Genomic DNA, 18,219 nt, shown 5'->3' with positions numbered 1-18,219 from the left:
AGTTGTGCCTGATTCTCTTCGACCCCATGGACTGTGGCCCACTATTCTCCTCTGTCCATGGGATTCTCCAGACAAGGATACTGGCGTGGGTTGTCATTTCCTTCTCCAGCGGATCTTCCTGACTCAGGGATGGAAGCTGGGTCTCCAGCATTGGCAGGCGGATTCTTTGCTGTCTGAGCCACCAAGGAGCTGACATATAATAAATGTTCCATAAATATTCGTTCCTTTTCTCCCCAAAGCAAAACCACATTAAAAAAACCCCAGCAGGTTAGATAAACTCCATTTCTGTTACCAGGATATATTTTAAAAATATTAATATGAACTGAACTGAATATGATAAAAACGAATAAGCAAACAATCTGCCCACAGCAGTTTTGTAAAGCTAGTATCAGGGCCATTCTCATAATTATATTCTGATTGGCACATACACACTTACAGTCAATCTTTTATGTGACTTTCAGTGTTCAGATATGGTCCTAAAAATAATAAGGAAAGGGCAATTTGATAATGGGCATCTGGGAGATACTGCTCAGCACTGTGATTTTCGAGCTCAAAAATATTTTTTTACTGATCACTGAAGAGAAGGAAGATGCCTTCATGGACAAAATTGCACTGATAAGTCAAACTCCTTATCCTGATTCCTATGCAAAAGTGTTTATTTAACTTTTAGGTGTGGGGTTGGACAAGCTCTTACAGGCTTCATTTTTTAGGTTAAGATTACTGCTGAAGGAAGAACAGATTGGGTAGACTGGCGTGAAATTTTGATTTAATTTTTTGTGTTTCAACTATTCAGATCTGAATAAATCCTGATGTATCAAATGCTACTTTATGATGATGGGATCACAATTTATGAAAAATATTTCAAACATTTGAGAAATATCACATGAGGGAAACTAATGTCCCACTTCATCCAGAATTATATATTTAGTGTTTTGTTTGAGGTGTATTTGTCGTATGGATGACACATAGATATTTAAATTCAGAATCACATTCAAAAGCCAAATTGACTGCTTTTGGGAGTCTAGCTTTCAGTTTTAGTTTTTAAGGAGGATAATTGATCCAGAGTTGCCTGTACTTTTGGGGTGGTTTTATAATAAAAATATACATTGCTTACGTGAGCACTCTGCAAACTTGAAACATTGTCAATGTCCTGAATTTTTAGAAGAGCCATCTGAAACTTGAGAAACTGTTTTAAGATTCGTTGTCTAAGGCACAGTATCAGAATTTGAACCCAGATTTTTGGCTGGCTCAAGGTGAAAGTGAGAGTGTTAGTCGCTCAGTCTTGTCAACTTATTGTGACCCCATGGACTGCAGCCCACCAGGCTCCTCTGTCCATGGGATTCTCCAAGCAAGAATACTGGAGCGGGTTGCCACTTCCTTCTCCAGGGGATCTTCCCAACACAGGGATCAAACCTGGGGTCTCTGGCATTGCAGGCAGATTCTTTACCGTCTCAACCACCAGGGAAGTTCCAAGGCTTTTATAATGACAATGGTATTTAATTTGGTTGGGGGGCTTCCCTTTACAAAGATAGTCATGTTATCAGTTCCTGGTCCAGGAATTGACTGAGATGCTGAATTAGACATAGTGATTCTGTTGGTTGTGGAAAAGTTTCCAGAGTCTTAATCTCCATCCGTTAAGCGTTATTTCTTGGAAGAGCTCTCTTTAACTTGAACAGCTCCATTCACTCGGTACAGCAAGTACTTCCTGCCCTCATTACTATTAATTATCATATATCAAATGCCTAGCAATGCCCTGGCTTTCCAACAGATGTTATTTCAAAGGCCCCCAGTGTCAGCCTGGAGAAGGAGATGGCAACCCACTCCAGTATTCTTGCCTGGGAAATCCCATGGACAGAGGAGCCTGGCGGGCTACAGTCCATGGGGTCGCAAGAGTCGGACACAACTCAGCGACTAAACCACCACCGCCAGTGCCAGTCAGGACCTCAGAGGGTCAGCAGGAGAACCTTCATTGAGAAGCTGAATTAATTTTTTAATTGAAGTATAGTTGGTTTGCAATGTTGTGCCAATCTCTTCTGTGCAACAAAGTGACTCAGTTTTACACATACATGCATTCTTTGTTAAAAAGTATTCTTTTCCCTTATGGTTTAGCCCCAGAGGCTGGATACAGTTCCCTGTGCTATAGAGTAGGACTTTGTTGTTTACACATTATAAATGTAATAGCTTGCATCTACCAACCCCAAATTGGGGGGTCCATCCCTGTCCTTCCCTCCTCCCCCTTGGCAGCTCCAAGTGTGATATTTCTATCTGTGAGTCTATGACAAACTGAATTAATTTGTAAGCATTTTTGAGTTTGTGTTCTCAAGTTAGTTTGACCTCTTTGTTATGCGTGAAGCCATTTTTCTAAAATAGTTCTGATGTGGTGCTTTTGAGGTGTGTGGACATATGCATTTGGTAAAGAACTTCCTTTACTGTGAATGGACGGATACAAAGGTTATTAACTTACACGGTGTTTGGGGACCACAAGCAATTAATATCACAGTGAGCAGGAAATCAATACAATCTTTGTTTTATCCGACCCTGAATGGGAGAATAACTGTGTGGGTGGGGAGAGTTATGCAGTAAAAGGCAGAGTCACCTTTTCCTCTCTTTCTGTAGGTCAACCAGATTTTCATTCTATTGTTTTCATTTCATTCAATTATTTACTAACTAATAATGACCACCTGATGCAAAGAGCTGACACATTTGAAAAGATTCTGATACTGGAAAAAATTGAAGGCAGGAGGAAAAGTGGATGACAGAGGATGAGATGGTTGCATGGCATCACTGACTCAATGGACATGAGTCTGAGTAGACTCTGGGAGTTGGTGATGGACAGGGAGGCCTGGCGTGCTGCAGTCCATGGGGTCACAAAGAGTCAGACACGACTGAGCGACTGAACTGAACTGAACTGAATAATTACCAAACTCTTGTGAGTTTCTTATATGCCAGACACTTTTCTAAGAGCTTTATAAACTATAGCTCCTTTAATTCTTGCAACAACTCTGTGAGGTTCATACTGTTATCATCGTGATTTTATGGATAGGCAGACTGAACCTTGGCTTCCCAGGTGACTCAGTGGTAAAGAATCCCTCTGCCAGTGCAGGAGACACGGGTTCGATCCCTGGGTTAGGAAGATCCCCTGGAGGAGAAAATGGCAACCCACTCCAGTATTCTTGCCTGGAGAATCCCATGGACAGAGAAGCTTGGTGGGCTACAGTTCATGGGGTCGCAAAGAGTCGGACATGACTGAGAGACTGAACTGAACTGAAGTGTGTATATATGGGTTTCACGGGTGACACTAGTGGTAAAGAACCCACCTCTCAATGCAGAAGTCATAAGAGACACAGGTTTGATCCCTGGGTTAGAACGATCCCCTGGAGGAGAGCATGGCAACCCACTCCAGTGTTCTTGCCTGGAGAATCCCATGGACAGAGGAGCCTGGCGGGCTACAGTTTGTAGGGTCGCAAAGAGTCAGGACTGAAACAAGTTAGCATGCACAGTGTGTATATATGTCAATGCTACTCTCAGTTCTTCCCACCCTTAGTCTGTTCTCTACATCAGTTTCTCTATTCCTACCCTCCAAATAGGTTCATCAGTGCCAATTTTCTAGGTTCCATATATATATGTTAATATATATATCATGTTAATACATGATATTTGTTTCTCTCTCTCTATCTTACTTCACTTTGTATAGGGCTCTAGGTTCATCCACCTCACTAAGACAATTTTACCGCTTGAGCAAGTTTACAAAACTTTGACAGATTACCGAGTACTCAGTTTTCCCTCTTTCCATTAATAGCTAGAAGTCTGGACAAAGTATATCAGATGACTAATTCAGACGCTGGGCAACAGGTAGCACAAACCTGCATTCTAGACAAAAGGAAACAAATCAGGTGAGATGGACAATTAATGTGGATTTTTGCCTGGGAACATTTTCTAAGCTATTAATATGGTACTGGAAGGGAATTTCAATGGGAGGACTGCTCTGAAAGACAGACATTGGTATTCAGGAAAGCCTGGATGAATGAAATTTGTGGGGAAAGGACGAGAGAGGAGGAATGATGAGGGAAAGAGTTCTAGAAATCTGGATTAGCATCCCTTTGAATTTCTTGCTGAATACCAAGCAGCATGTGCATAGCCAGGCCAAAAAAAAAAAAAACCTACTGGTGCTGAACAATTCCCAAAGCTCACATGGGGCTGGAAGACTGTAAATTCTGATCAGTCAGGCATACAAAACTGGATGGAACACCTGGAGCATTCAGAAAAGAACCTGGAAAGAGCACGCCTTAAAAAATAAGACTAAGCTAGCCGCAGAGTATCTGGTACTCCAGACCTGGCTTACTGCTTAAAAACAAGTTCATCTGAAGTAAATTAATTGCCTACCAGGGAAAAAATTCAACTTTCTTCTACAGAAAACAGGAAAATTCAGATTCATGATACCAATAAAAAATCACTGGCCATGGAAAGGTGCTGAAGAATGTGGCCCATAACCAAGACGAAAACCATCCAACAGAAGCAGAAGCTGAGAAGACAGAGATGATAGAGTTAATAGGCAAAAATTGCTTGTTATAAACTTGTAAAAACCGCTATTATAAATTTGCTTGAAAATGTATAGAATTAGAGGACTTGAGTTCTTAGCAATAGAAATCATCTAAACTGAAGCATAGAGATAAAAAACGGTTGGGGGGGAAAAAAAAGCTTTGAGCCACAGTTACCTATGAAACAATAGAAAGCTGTCATATGTGTAACTGGAGTGTCAGAGGGGATCAGGAAGCAGAAAAAATATTGGGAAGTACAATGGTTGAAAAATGTCCAAATTTGATTAAACTGTAAACTGCTAATAAGACCTCAACAAACTACAGGCAAGAAACACACAGACACACACACACCATACACTTTCATCAAAGCACTTTATGGCCAAATTACTAAAAGCTGTCAGAGATAAAAGGCTTATTATAGGCACCAGAACAGAAACTGGAAGCAACACAAGTCAGGAGACAATGTAATAACACCTCTAAAGTCCTAAAAAAAACAAAGCACCTGATGAACTGGAATTCTATATCCAGAACAAAGGTTCTTCCAAAATGAAGGCAAAATAAAAACATTTCAAACAAACGAGGCTGAGGGAGAATCTGTCACCAGCAGACCGGCACTACAAGAAATGTTAAAGAAAGTTTAGATTGTAAAGAAATTTTATCAGATGCAAATTTTGAGCTACACAAGATAATGAAGAGTGCCAGAAATGGTCAAAGGTTGAGTACGTAATCTCATTAGAAATTTATTTGAAGTTAACCAACTGTTTAGGCAAAATGATTATAGTGTATTGTGGAATTTATAGTGCATGTGGAAGTAAATGTATTACGATAATAGCACAGAGAGTGGGGGGTGGCAGATGAAAGTACACTCTTGTGAGAATTTTGCACAGAGTGATATAATCTGAAGGCAGGTTATGGTAAGATAAAGATGCCTCTGTAACCAGTTTGATGTGTAATTCATTTTGACTTGCTTTTTATGCAGAGAACAGAAGTTTATTCAGTTAAAAAAACCGTAGATCATTGTATTTATAAATGATATACTTCTAGGAATTATTCGAAAAATTCTGAATATGTTGGATCCATGAAATACTTAACAAAGAAATTGAATATATTAAATGCACAGATCTAGTTTAAAGTATTGATGCATCACCCACTCTCTTATTTTTTCTTTTCTTTTTAAAAAAGTGTTAGACGGAGGTTTGGTGAGGTTGATTCACTTACCTAAATTTATATAAAATGAAGAACCAAGACTTAATCTTTTCACTTCTTGTTTTATTTTTAAACATAACTAACTCTCCAGGCCTTTTTATTGCAAAAATATTTCCATGACTTTATTATAAATGTTATTCTTAATGGATAATCAGTATTTGAACCTCTCTTTTGTGGGAAAATCAGTAAGTAACATTTGAGAGGGTTGTAGTTACAATTAAGTTAAGTTATACCTTTTAAAAAAATTAACAGATATATATTATTTTCTAGAGCAGTTTTAGGTTTATAGAAAAATTGAGTGGAAAGTATAGGGAGTCCCCATCACCAACAACTCTGGCCTTTGCAAGTTTCCCTTGAAAAAGAAAGTGAAGTCGCTCAGTTGTGTCCAACTCTTTGTGACCCCATGGGCTGTAGCCTACCAGGCTCCTCCATCCATGGGATTTTCCAAGCAACAATACTGGAGTGGATTGCTATTTCCTTCTCCAGGAGATCTTCCCGACCCAGGGATTGAACCTGGGCCTCCCGCATTGTAGGCAGACGCTTTACCATCTGAGCCACCAGGGAAGAACATCTTGTAGAAGTATGGACATTTGTTACAATGAATAAGCCAATATAGATACATTATTATTAACTTAAGTCCATAGTTTACATTATGATTCACTCTCAGTTTTGTATATTCTATGAGTTGTAGCAAATGTACATGGGCATGTATCCACTATTGCAGCATCAAATGTAATAGTTCCACTGCTCTGAAAATCACCTTTACTCTGCCTATTCATCTCCTCCTCTCTTCTTCTCCCACTGCCCCCATTCATAGTCACTGATCTTTTCACTGTCTTCATAGTTTTGCCTTTTTCAGGTGTCATATAGTTGGAATCAAACAGTTTGCAGCCTTTTCAGATTGGCTTCTTTCACATAGTAATATTCATTTAAGCTTCCTGGACGTCTTTTCATGGCTTGATGGCTCATTTATTTTTAGCGCTGAATAATATTCTATTGTCTGGATGTACCACAGTTATTTATCCATTCACCTACTGAAGGTTACTGCCAAGTTTTGGCAATTATGAATAAAACTGCTATAAACATTTGTATATAAACAGGTCTTTGTACAGACATAAATTTTCAGTCAATGTGGGTAAAATACCTAGGAGCCTGATTGTTGGAACATTTGATGAGACTGTGTTTAGCTTTGTAATAAACTAGCAAACCATCTTCCAAGGTGGCGGGACCATTTTGCATTCCCAGCAATGATGAATGGGACTTCCTGCTGCTCCACGTTCTTGTCAGCTTTTGGCATCATTGTTCTTCTGGATTTTGACAGTTCTAATAAACATGTCAGGCTAACTCGTTTTATGTGGTCTTTTAAATGTTATTTCCTTTCCTTTTTTTTTTTTTTTGTGCTCAGTCGTGTCTGACTGCGTGACCCCATGGATTACAGCTCGCCAGGCTCCTCTGTCCATGGGATTTTCCAGGCAAGAATACTGGAATGGGTTGCCATTCCCTTCTCTAGGGTATCTCCCCAACCCAGGGATCGAACCTGTGTCTCTTGCATTTCCTGCATTGGCAGGTGGATTCTTTATCACTAGTACCACCTGGGAAGCCTGTTATTTACTTACATGTTATAAACTGTGCAATAGGATCATATTCCTGAATTGTTACTGTGGGTTAATAGCTCTTACTTCATGTCCCAGAGGCGGGATTGCTGCAGAAGAATAATGGAAATTCAAAGGAAAGGGCCGACCACCTTGTGCAGGCAGGGTTGAGCTTAGTGAGAGTGAAGATCTCTTGGTCTTGGAGAAAGGGGTGTGAGAAGGCGCTGAGAAAGTCCCCTGAAAGTCACTCTTCCGTCTGTTCAGGCCCACTGGCACAGAATCCCGGGCCAGATGGGTTTGCATTTGTTTTTGTTGTTCAGTCACTCCGTTATGTCCGACTCTGCAACCCCAGTGACTGCAGCACTTCAGGCTTCCCTGTCCTCTATCACCCTGAGTTTGCTCAAACTCATGTCATTCAACCATCTCATCCTCTGTCATCCCTTTCTCCTCCTGCCTTCAATCTTCCCCAGCATCAGGGTCTTTCCCAGTGAGTCAGCTCTTTACATCAGGTGGCCAAAGTATTGAAGCTTTGGCTTCAGCATCAGTCCTTCCAATGAATATTCAGGACTGATTTCCTTTAGGAGTGACTGGTTTGATCGCCTTGGAAAATAGGCCATTTCCCTTTCCCCTCTTTGCGGCTTCTTTCCCCCGCCCTTTCTAAAATTTTTATTTTTGCTTGAAGGACAATTGCTTTACAATGTTGTGTTGGTTTCTGCTGTACAATAACACCAAACAGGAATCAGCTATATGTACACATATACCCCCTCCCTCCCATCTCACCCCTCTAGGTTGTCACAGAGCACTGGCTTGACCTCCATGTGCTATATAGCAACTTCCTATGAGCTATCTATTTTGCACATGGTAGTGTAAATGTCAAAGAGCTTGGTTTCTAGACTGTATGGTAAGAGTGCTTAGTTTTAAGAGAAGCCGGCAAACTGTGTTCCAAAGTGCCTGCATCCTGTTGCATTCTCACCAGCAGTGAATGAGAGTCCTGTTGCTTCACACCCTCACCAGCATCTGGGGCTCTCAGTGTCTAGGATTCTGGCCATTCTAATAGGAGTACTCCAGACAACCCACTCCAGTATTCTTGACTGAAGAATCCCAAGGATAGCGGTTCATAGGGTTGCAAAGAGTCAGACACAACTGAAGTGATGGAGCACAGCACACAGACGTTATCTTCTCTGGTGACGTGTCCTCTAAAATCTTTTGTCTATTTTTAGTATGGCTGTTTGTTGTCCTATTTTTGAGTTTTGAAATTTCTTTACGTATTTTGCAGTCCTTTATGAGATATGTCTTTTTTGGATATTTTCTCCTAGTCCATGGCGCGTCTTCTCTCTTGACCTCCTCCTTCACAGAGCAGAAGTTTTAAATTTTAATGACGTCCAGCTTATCAGTTATTTCTTCCTAGGCCCTACCTTTGGTGTTGAAGACACAGTTTTGAGAGAACGATGAATTCAGTTCTGTGTTTGTTAGACCACGAGCCCTTTGCATGCCTATGAGGAGGCCCTCTTAGGGGCCTCTACATTTGGGAGGAAAAGCTTGGCCAGTTCATCGGGACCCTGCTCCCCTTGTTCTCCTCCCCAGCACTCACACGCCTGGGTCAAGCTTGTTTCCTCCCAAGGGGGTTATGGCCCACGAACCGTCTCTCAGAGGCCTCCTCATGCTGCCTTCGGCCACTTCCTCTTCAGAAGTAACACAACAGCGTACAGAGACAGGAAAAGCTGCCATTCCCTTGGCATTCCAGGGCCAGTTTTCAGTCTGCCATCAGGCAGCAAAGCTTTCTCTATGCACTGTTCTCAGGGGAGATCTTGGCCTCACACCAGGAGATCCTAGGCTGTGGATTCCTGAATAGGGTCTGGGAAATCTGATTTTCATCTGCAAGATGGCGTGTGAGAGAGAATGGTTTAATTTGGATTTTCAAGGGGCTGTGGCTTAGAGGTGCCTATGCATTTTCAGCCAGCAAAAGGGGAGATGGCAGCCTGTGATAAGGCAGCAGGACATAATGAAGGACTTCAGCCCTCCAGGATACCCACAAGAGGATAAGCTTGTCTTTCTGCCTAGAACTAGGGGAAGAGATGGTGTATGCCTGGCCAGGCAGTGGCTAGCCCCAGTTTGTGTTATCAGTTCTCTGGCCTCTCTGGATGGGGGTTCGTCTGAGTCTCAGAAGCTGTCAGTAGGAATGCCACTCTGGCTCTAGACTTGGATCAATGCATCACTAATGCTTAGAGGTAAAGTGGAGAGAGACTCTGTAATTAACCTCCTGAACTGAAGTGTCATCCCCGGCACCTGGGCAAAGCTAGGTATTGACCCTAGAAGCTGAGATTCCCTCCTGGGAGGAGCCTGTGTGCCTGTGCATGCTCAGTCATATCTGATTCTTTGCGACTGTAGCCTACCAGGCTCTTCTGTCCCTGGAAGTTTTCAGGCAAGAATACAGGAGCGGGTCGCCATTCCCTGCTCCGGAGGATCTTCCCGACCCAGGGATCGAACCTGTGTCTCTTGTTGTTGTTGCTGAGTCTCTTGAGTTTGCCCTAACACTTATCCCAAAGGAACCAAGTCATAAAACAAGAATTAAGTTGCCATAAAGACTGGGGTGAAGATTTCTTACTTCTCTTTTCCCTCGTCCTTAATGAAAATCACTGCTCCAGGGTGAATTAAGACATGGAAAACAAAGTTCCATCTCTGTAAACTGATGTGGTGTGTGAGAGTTGGTGTCTTCTATACAAGTGCCCGAGTCACTGCTGAACATGCCACTCTTTCTTTGGACTTTCTTGAAGTCCATACTGTTTTATCACAGTTTCCTTTCCTAACTGTATCCATCCTTCCCTAGCTTTGCTGCTATGACAGCCAGTTCAACCCCAGCCCCTGGTAAGGGTCTGCTTGAGCTTGTTCCCTGACAGCATCTCTAGTTCTCAATGCATTTCAGTATCTGCTGGCCTCTTGTGCCTGCTTTTAACCTCAGAGTCCTTGACTTGTTAAATCTCCACTCACTGTAGCCACAAAGTAACAACCTGTAGGCCTGCTCAGTCATTTCAGTCATGTCCAGCTCTTTGCAACCCCATGGACTGTAGCCTTCCAGGCTCCTCTCTCCACTGGATTCCCTAGGCAAGAATACTCTAGTGGGTTGCTACTTCCTTCTCCAAGGGATCTTTCTGAACCCACATCTCTTAGGTATCCTGCATTGGGAGGCAGGTTCTTTCCCACTAGTGCCACCTGGGAAACCCGCCAGAGGTCTAACCTCCCTGCTATTTTTCTTTCTCCTGTTTGGGAAAATATTTCCTTGTTTGTAAGGTTAATTTATTTCTTTCCACAAATGCTATTTTTTCCCCCCACATTTTTAATTGCATCCTCTTTTCCACAATCATATTTAGTATCTTTCTTTCCAAATGTCTTTCCTTCTGCCAACAAACTTGCCAGGTCTCGCCTACTTGTGTGTTTGAATTTTTTTTTAATAAAAAATTTAAATCTGTGACATCAGCAAGGCATCTCTTGGATCATTCTTGGGAGGCGCCATCTTGTCCGACTCCATGTTATCCCGCAACTCATTCCTGAAAATTTTAATTAAAAGTTTTCTCACTTGCTCTCACTGTCTCATCAATGTACATGCTGTTCACCCTCTCTAGCTTTGTGGATCAATTCCAGAGTGTCTCGTTTCTCCCAGTATTTCATCTTCTATCCCCGGTCTGCAGTGATCCACACTTACACTTCTTTCTAGGGTTTATCCACATTGTCCATTCCCCAAAGTGCATTGATTGACATTCTCAAGACTTCCTCCTTTTCAGGTGCTGACCATCCATCTCGCCTTCCTGCTCCTCCAGGCACTGTGCTCCCAGGGCATGCAGGCTGCCTCTCTTTCCAAGAACTGTATCAAACCTCTGCTTGGTCTCGGAGCTCTCCTTCGACTGGGGATTTCTAACTCACTCTGAAAGTCTGCCCGTTGTTCAGAAGTTCAGCTAATGTATTTTTAAAACTTTCCCTTGAGACTGCATCTTTGACCCATTTTGAAGTGTGTTGTTGTTTAGTTTCCAGCTGATTATGTAGGAGAGAAGGGATCAGCTCGGCTTTTATTTATTTATTTTTTTCGGCTTTTATTTTTTAATAATCTTTATTTATTTATTTTTGGATGTGTTGGGTCCTTGCTGCTGTGTGGGTTTTCTCTAGTTGCGGTGAGTTGGGGCGACTGTCTAGTTGTGTGCATGGGCTTCTCACTGCAGTGGCTTCTCTTGTGGAGCAGGGGTTCTAGGCCCACGGGCTTCAGTAGTTGTGACTCCCCAGCTCTAGAGCGCTGGCTCAGTAGTTGTGGCACACAGACCCAGCTGCTCCGTGATATGCTGGATCTTCCTGGACCGGGGATAGAAACTATGTCTCCTGCACTGGCAAGAGGATGCTTTACTGAACCACCAGAGAAACCCCAATTTTTAAATTTTTCTACTGAAGTGTACTTGAATTACAATGTTGTGTTCATTACTGCTGTACCGCAAAGAGACTGTATTATATATACTGTAGATATGTTTTTTCATGTTCTTTTCCGTTATGGTTTATCACAGGATATTGAATGTAGGTCCTTGTGCTCTAGAGTAGGACCTTGTTTAATCATTTTCTAAAGCCCTTCAAAGTTTGGCTCAGTCTCTTTTACAGTCCCCTTTCCTGTTATTGCTTGCAATAGAAACCCTATTTCCAGACTAAGTTAATGTCCCACACCACTCTCTGAATAATACCTTGGGTCTTGCCGGCTTTGTAATGTTTGCTTATATTTAGAATTCTTTGACCAAGAGTTTGTTTTTAAGTTTCCCAAATAATGGTTGCAAAGTCATTTTAAGGTTATTATATTTCTTAGAATAAAATTTATTTGAACAAAATTGTATTTGAAGTTATGGAAATTTAATAAAGAGTAATGATTCCAAGAGAAAAAATACAGACAAAAATGAAAAGAATGATGAGGTCAGTGACCACAGTTTGGGTTCCTGACTATGGGCCCAAGTGGTCCCCAGACACACCTGGAGAATGTGTGATGATGTTATGGTCAGTTCTCACTCATGTCCATTTGCTTTGAGAATGTGAGTAAATTTTTTCATGTTTTCTGAGTTTCTTTTGAACAGGGCTAATAATGATTCAACTGCAAAATGCCTGTGGAAAAAAGATCTCATATCTGTAAAGGTTTTTCTTTTTTTTGTTGTTTTTAAGAAAGATAATTAATAACAGCCTGACATGAGGTTTCACAGAATATTATTACAGTATTTAATCTGAGAGAACAAATACATCTAATTGAGGCTTATTAAACTGAGAAGAATAAAAACTTCTCTTTTTGGAAACCAAAATACATTCAATGAAAATTATTAGGTAGCAAATTTAATGCAAACAATTCCATTTTATTATAACCCTTTGAATTTACATTGTACGCCTTTCTAAATTCATAGAATTTAATTGATTTGTTTTTTACAAAACCAACATATAATCATCCAGTAAAATCTACTGGTTAGTTTTAGGTTGGTGCAAAAGTAATTGCAGTTTTCTGTTATGGAACTTTGCCATTTGATACTGGAATACATTCTTAAATAAATGTGGTTATGTTACACATCATTTTAACGCACATTTGTTGCTTTTTTTTTTTTTTGCTAATGACAAGACACTACTTGTTTATTTTATATTTAGTTTAGACTATAGAAATGATGTTAGACAAAAAGCAAATTTGAGTGATCTTTTTATTCAGGTTCAAAATGGGTTGTAAAGCAGAGGAGACAACTCACAACATTAACAACGCATTTGTCCCAGGAACTGCTAACAAATGTACAGTGCAGTGGTGGTTCAAGAAGTTTTGCAAAGGAGATGAGAGCCTTAAGGTGAGGAGTGAAGTGGCTGGCCATTGGATGTTGACAATGACCAACTGAGAGCCATCATTGAAGCTGATCCTCTTTCAACTACATGAGAAATTGCAGAAGAACTCAATGTTGACCATTCTATGGTCATTTGGCACTTGAAGCAAATTGGAAAGGTGAAAAAGCTCGGTAAACGAATGCCTCATGTGCTGACCAAAAAAAAAGAAAAGAATCATTGTTTTGAAATGTCATCTTCTCTTATTCTATGTGACAACAATGAGCCATTTCTCCATCAGATTGTGATGTGTGATGAAAAGTGGATTTTACATGACAACCCACCAGCTCAGTGGTTGGACTGAGAAGAAATTCCAGAGCACTTCCCAAAGCCAAACTTGGACCAAAAAAGAGTCACGGTCACTATTTGGTGGTCAGTTGCTGGTCTGATCCACTATAGCTTTCTGAATCCTGGCAAAACTGTTACATCTGAGAAGTATGCTCAGCAAATCAATGAGATGTACTGAAAACTGCAATGCCTGCCGCTGGCAGTGGTCAACAGAAAGGGCTCAATTCTTCTTAAGACAACACCCAACTACATGTCACACAACCAACGCTTCAAAAGTTGAACGAATTGGGCTCTGAAGTTTTGCCTCATCTGCCATATTCACCTGACCTTTCACCGATCAAGTATCACTTCTTCAAGCATCTTGACAATTTTCTGTGGGGAAATGCTTCCACAACCAGCAGGATGCAGAAAATGCTTTCCAAAAGTTCACTGAATCCTGAAGCCTGAATTTTTATGCTACAGAGAAAAAAAAAACTCATTTTGTTGGTGAAAATATGTTGATTGTAATGGTTCCTATGTTGATTAATAAAAATGTGTTTGAGCCTAGTTATATTGATTTAAAATTCATGGTCCAAAACCACAGTTACTTTTGTACCCACCTAATAAATGAATCATAGAATAATACTTATCTTTATTAGGTTTATATATGTGTTTATAATTTGTAACATGAAATTCACCAGTTAAAATGCTACCCGTTTCTCGCTTTGAGTGGCATTTTGACCTTTGGAGGGATCATTCCAGAATTCCAGTCCCTTTCTCTGTACCACTTTTTTTTTTTAAGTTTTATGCCATAGTTTATTCACCTGCAAAGTGGGGTCAAAAGGTATTTTAAATAAGATGATTATGGTAAATTTCTTAGCACAGTTCTTGGCAAACAGGAAGCACTAGAAAACCTCATAGATGTCTGTACTGTTTATTCCCAGTGTTTGGGAAGACCTGTTGCTGACTTCCCTCTTAGCTCGCAGGCAGCTGGTGTCTGGTGAAAGCCCTTGGTGGTGGGCCTCACACTGGGGTCCTTGAACTCCCTCTGTCCTTGTGAGACTTGTGAAAATTCACTTTTCTGGGCTCTACCGCACCCCCCCCCCGGCCCCCACCCCCACCCCCAGCCACAGAATCAGAATATACCAGAGTGATCCTGGAATCTTTTCTTGAGAAAACCACTCTAAGTAAAATCAAAGCTTATTAAAATTCATGAATCATCGGTCTGACAATCCGTATTCTCAAGGATGCGATTTCTGTGTGCCTGGTGTGATTTGGTTCACCTGCCGCTATAACTGGGGTATTGGAACCAGTATGGCTATAATTCTATTAATGTCACTCTCTGTGTCTGGGTGCCCTACAGCTATTGGGGACACAGTATTTAAGACTTCTTCTTATCAGAAGTCATCTTCCTTTCCTACTGTGTTTTGTTGTACTGTTGTGTATGATTGACTATCTGGTATCTCAGAGGACTTCTCTGTGGCTCAGTGGTAAGGAACCTGCCAGCATTGCAGGAGACTCAGGTTCGTTGGGTTGGGAAGATCCCCTGGAGGAGGGCATGGCAACCCACTCCAATATTCTTGCCTGGAGAATTCCATGGACAGAGGAGTCTGGCGGGCCATAGTCCATGGGGTTGCAAGGGTTGGACACGACTGAGAGACTTATACTTTCACACTTTTCACTTTTTCACAGGTTCTTAGGTTATTGTTTTGACTTACATAACTTGTGTGAGTATGTTTTGTCTCCCTCATCAGATTTTAAATTGCCTGAAGACAGAGCGAATAGCTTGTTTCTTTAATATTCTGAACCAGTGCTTTATTCAGAGCTCTGAGGCCAGTAGGTATCATTAAGTGCATTTTAACAGACTGGTTTCCCCATTCACATACCCAGTTTTGGAAGAGCAAGAATGCTCTGGGAACTCTGCGATAATGCAGGGGCTGGATGTCCCTGTATAGGTTACCTAACAAGGCACGTGGACACAGCTCTGAATGCACAGTTCAGTCAGCCCTTGTGTGGGGAAGGGGCCATGCTGGTGGGGACTTATTAGCATCCAGGGCAGACTGTGATTAATTAAAAATGTTAGTGATCATCAGTGCCTGCGAGTCAGGGGAGATGGTTACTCAGCATCTTCTCTGATTATAACTGAAATGCTGCCCCCCCGCAAATTTGCCTATATTCCAATCACCTTAATGTATGGTTATTCCAGAAACATCTTAGAATAATAGATGACATTTTGCTCAAGCCAGTTAGCATTTCCTAAAAACCCAAGGATGTTTTAGTTTTATCTGCTTAAAAAAAAATTATACCTCTTTTTTCTTAAGATGGTAGAGTGTGTGTGTGTGTTGTATGTTTAGTGTGCATACACATGTGTGGACCTTAGCAAGGCTACCAGATTTTTAGCACTAATGAAGGGGGAGCATATTCCATTAATATGTGCTAATTAGTGCATAGCGTTTAGCTACAACCATGAAAACCGAAATCCTGTTCAAGACGTAAGGTTTTATATCCTTATGGTAACTGCCTGTCAGTGATCAGTAAATTAGTATGTTTGCTTGTGTTGAAGTTAGTTTTTCACTGAATGTTTTCTGTGAAGTTTTGCTGAAGGAAAGCATTAGAAGTTGCCATATGAGATCTTGCATTACCTTTGTTTATAGAAATGCCCTCTCTGTGAAGACGTGGGTATGCAGTTTCATTTAGAACTTAGGCAAGGAGGGGATTCTGGCTTCTCTGAGAAGCTGGCACTCTTATTCCTTCATGAAAATAAGAACTGCATAATTGACGGTGTCTGCCTTTTTGTTTGGTTGCCAAAAACTCAGAGCTAAATTTACAGCTGAGCTGTTCCAATTATGTGGAGATTTAACAGCTGAATATCTGTGTTCTTTTATCACCTAGTCTTGACATTCTTCTCTTATTTTTTCAGACTCCCCTACCTGGAGTCCTTCATGGAAAAATGTGGAATGAATACGTTCATAACACAAATAAAATAGGATAGTTGCATTGTCATGAAGAACAAGAAGATATTGAACAAATCATAGGATCTCAATTTTCATCTGCAGAATAAGCACCATAATATTTTCCTACCTGCTTCCCAGGAGGGCATTGGGGATTAATTTAGGCCAACTCAACCATAGGGAACAATACTCGTGGTATTTTTGTAGAGAAGGTCCAAGCTTTAAAGCCTGAGCTGGATTTGAGGATTCAGGCATGTCATTAGGGTATGTGGGACAGGACAAGAGCATGAGCAGGATAAGAAGAAGATCAGAAAAGAAGCCATCCTCAGTGAAGGGAGGATTAAGGTGAGCTCAGTTGTTGTCTGGGATCAGTGAATCCCCATCAGCTGGTGGGATGATCTCATTTATGTATGCTAGCCCTTTCATGCCATCCTCATGGCAGGGCCCTGGGGAGAGAAAGTACAAGAACTGTTTTCACCAAAATCTCTGTAAGCTACAGAGAATATAAGGGACCTTTTGTATCCAAGGTGTTGTACAAAACATAAATCTACCCTCACTGCCCCATTTCATCACCTCCTATTTCTGTTTCAACCAGCTCACTCTCTTTTGTTGGTTTGCCAGATTGTCCCCGGTTGCTCTACAGAAATACTTTGCTAAGTTCCATGATGGCCTCCTATGAGCCAAGTCCATGGTCTTCTCTTTCTGGCCTCTGGGATATGGCAGTGTTCTTGACTTCCTCTTAGAAATTCTCCCCGTTAACTTTCGGGGACATCATCCCATACCCCATCCCATGTCTCTCCTCCCTTCTTTCTGGTTCCCCTGATGAAGCCCACACTCCAGGACCGGAGAGAAAGGGGGTCAGCCCGGAAACCTCTCCTCTTTTCGCAGTACACTCGTTAGGATCGTGTGTATCCTGTTTGACACGTTCTACACACGGTGACTCAGAATAACAATGTAGGTTAATTCTTTATTTTTTTAAAATAGTGTATACTCATAGCTAATAGACCAAATTTGCACTTTGAGATGCCTCATTCAATAGGAGAAAAAAAGAACTAGCATGTGGAGAATTGCACCCAAATCTAGACACTCCTCTCAGCATTTACAACCTATCCAGTCATCCATTCCTGGCTAACATACCACCGAAATTCTGATGACTCTAAATCTGCATCTCCATTCCAGTACTTTCTCCTGAGTTCTAGATGGGTACTCCCAACTGGATCATAATGATTGAACATCCCTCCAGAACTCAAACTCAGGCTCCTTACCTTTTTCCCCTGTGAATATGCTTCTCCTTCCATCCTCCCCCACCCACCTGAGTTGGCCTAGATTCGTTCTCCCTCTGTATAACCCACGCTTGGCCAGAGCTGCTTGTATTTCTATACACATTTTAGAGATCTGTCCCTTCCTCTAAATCAATGGTCCATTACCCTTCGGTGAGTATCAAAGTCCCCTTCCGGGCTTGTCACAGAGTAGATGGCTGGGTGTCATTCTCAGAATTTCTGATTCAGTGTGTCTGGGGTGTGCTGAGCATCTACATTTTTAACAGGTTCCCAGAGATCCAGTGTTGGTGGGTGATGGACTGGGAGAGTGTGAGTCACACTTGGAGAATCTCTGGTTTACATCTCTGCTAATTTGTGCCTTCGTCTTTTCTCCCATCCTTTCTCACCCGTCCTGGGTGGTGGTCCCCTGCTTGTCATTTCCCATCTCACAAAGCTCCAGTGCATCCTCTGGACCAGTGCTGTCCAGTAAGACTTTCTGTAAGGACAGGAACTTCACCCTGTGTCATCTCCACAATAG

At 41.5% G+C, this 18,219-nt stretch overlaps 1 protein-coding gene and 1 non-coding gene across 2 annotated transcripts in view; both read right to left on the bottom strand.

Moving 5' to 3' along the window:
• XKR4 (XK related 4) overlaps positions 1–18,219 on the bottom strand; it is a 304,355-nt gene that overhangs the window by 16,075 nt on the left and 270,061 nt on the right. The window lies entirely within an intron of this gene.
• TRNAC-ACA (transfer RNA cysteine (anticodon ACA)) lies at positions 6,237–6,308 on the bottom strand. Its single transcript has one exon. It is a non-coding gene; the product is annotated as a tRNA-Cys (tRNA).

The sequence above is a fragment of the Dama dama genome, chromosome 21, assembly GCF_033118175.1.
Source record: "Dama dama isolate Ldn47 chromosome 21, ASM3311817v1, whole genome shotgun sequence".
In the NCBI taxonomy this organism is placed as follows: Eukaryota; Metazoa; Chordata; class Mammalia; order Artiodactyla; family Cervidae; genus Dama; species Dama dama.
This window is presented reverse-complemented; position numbering and strand designations above follow the sequence as displayed.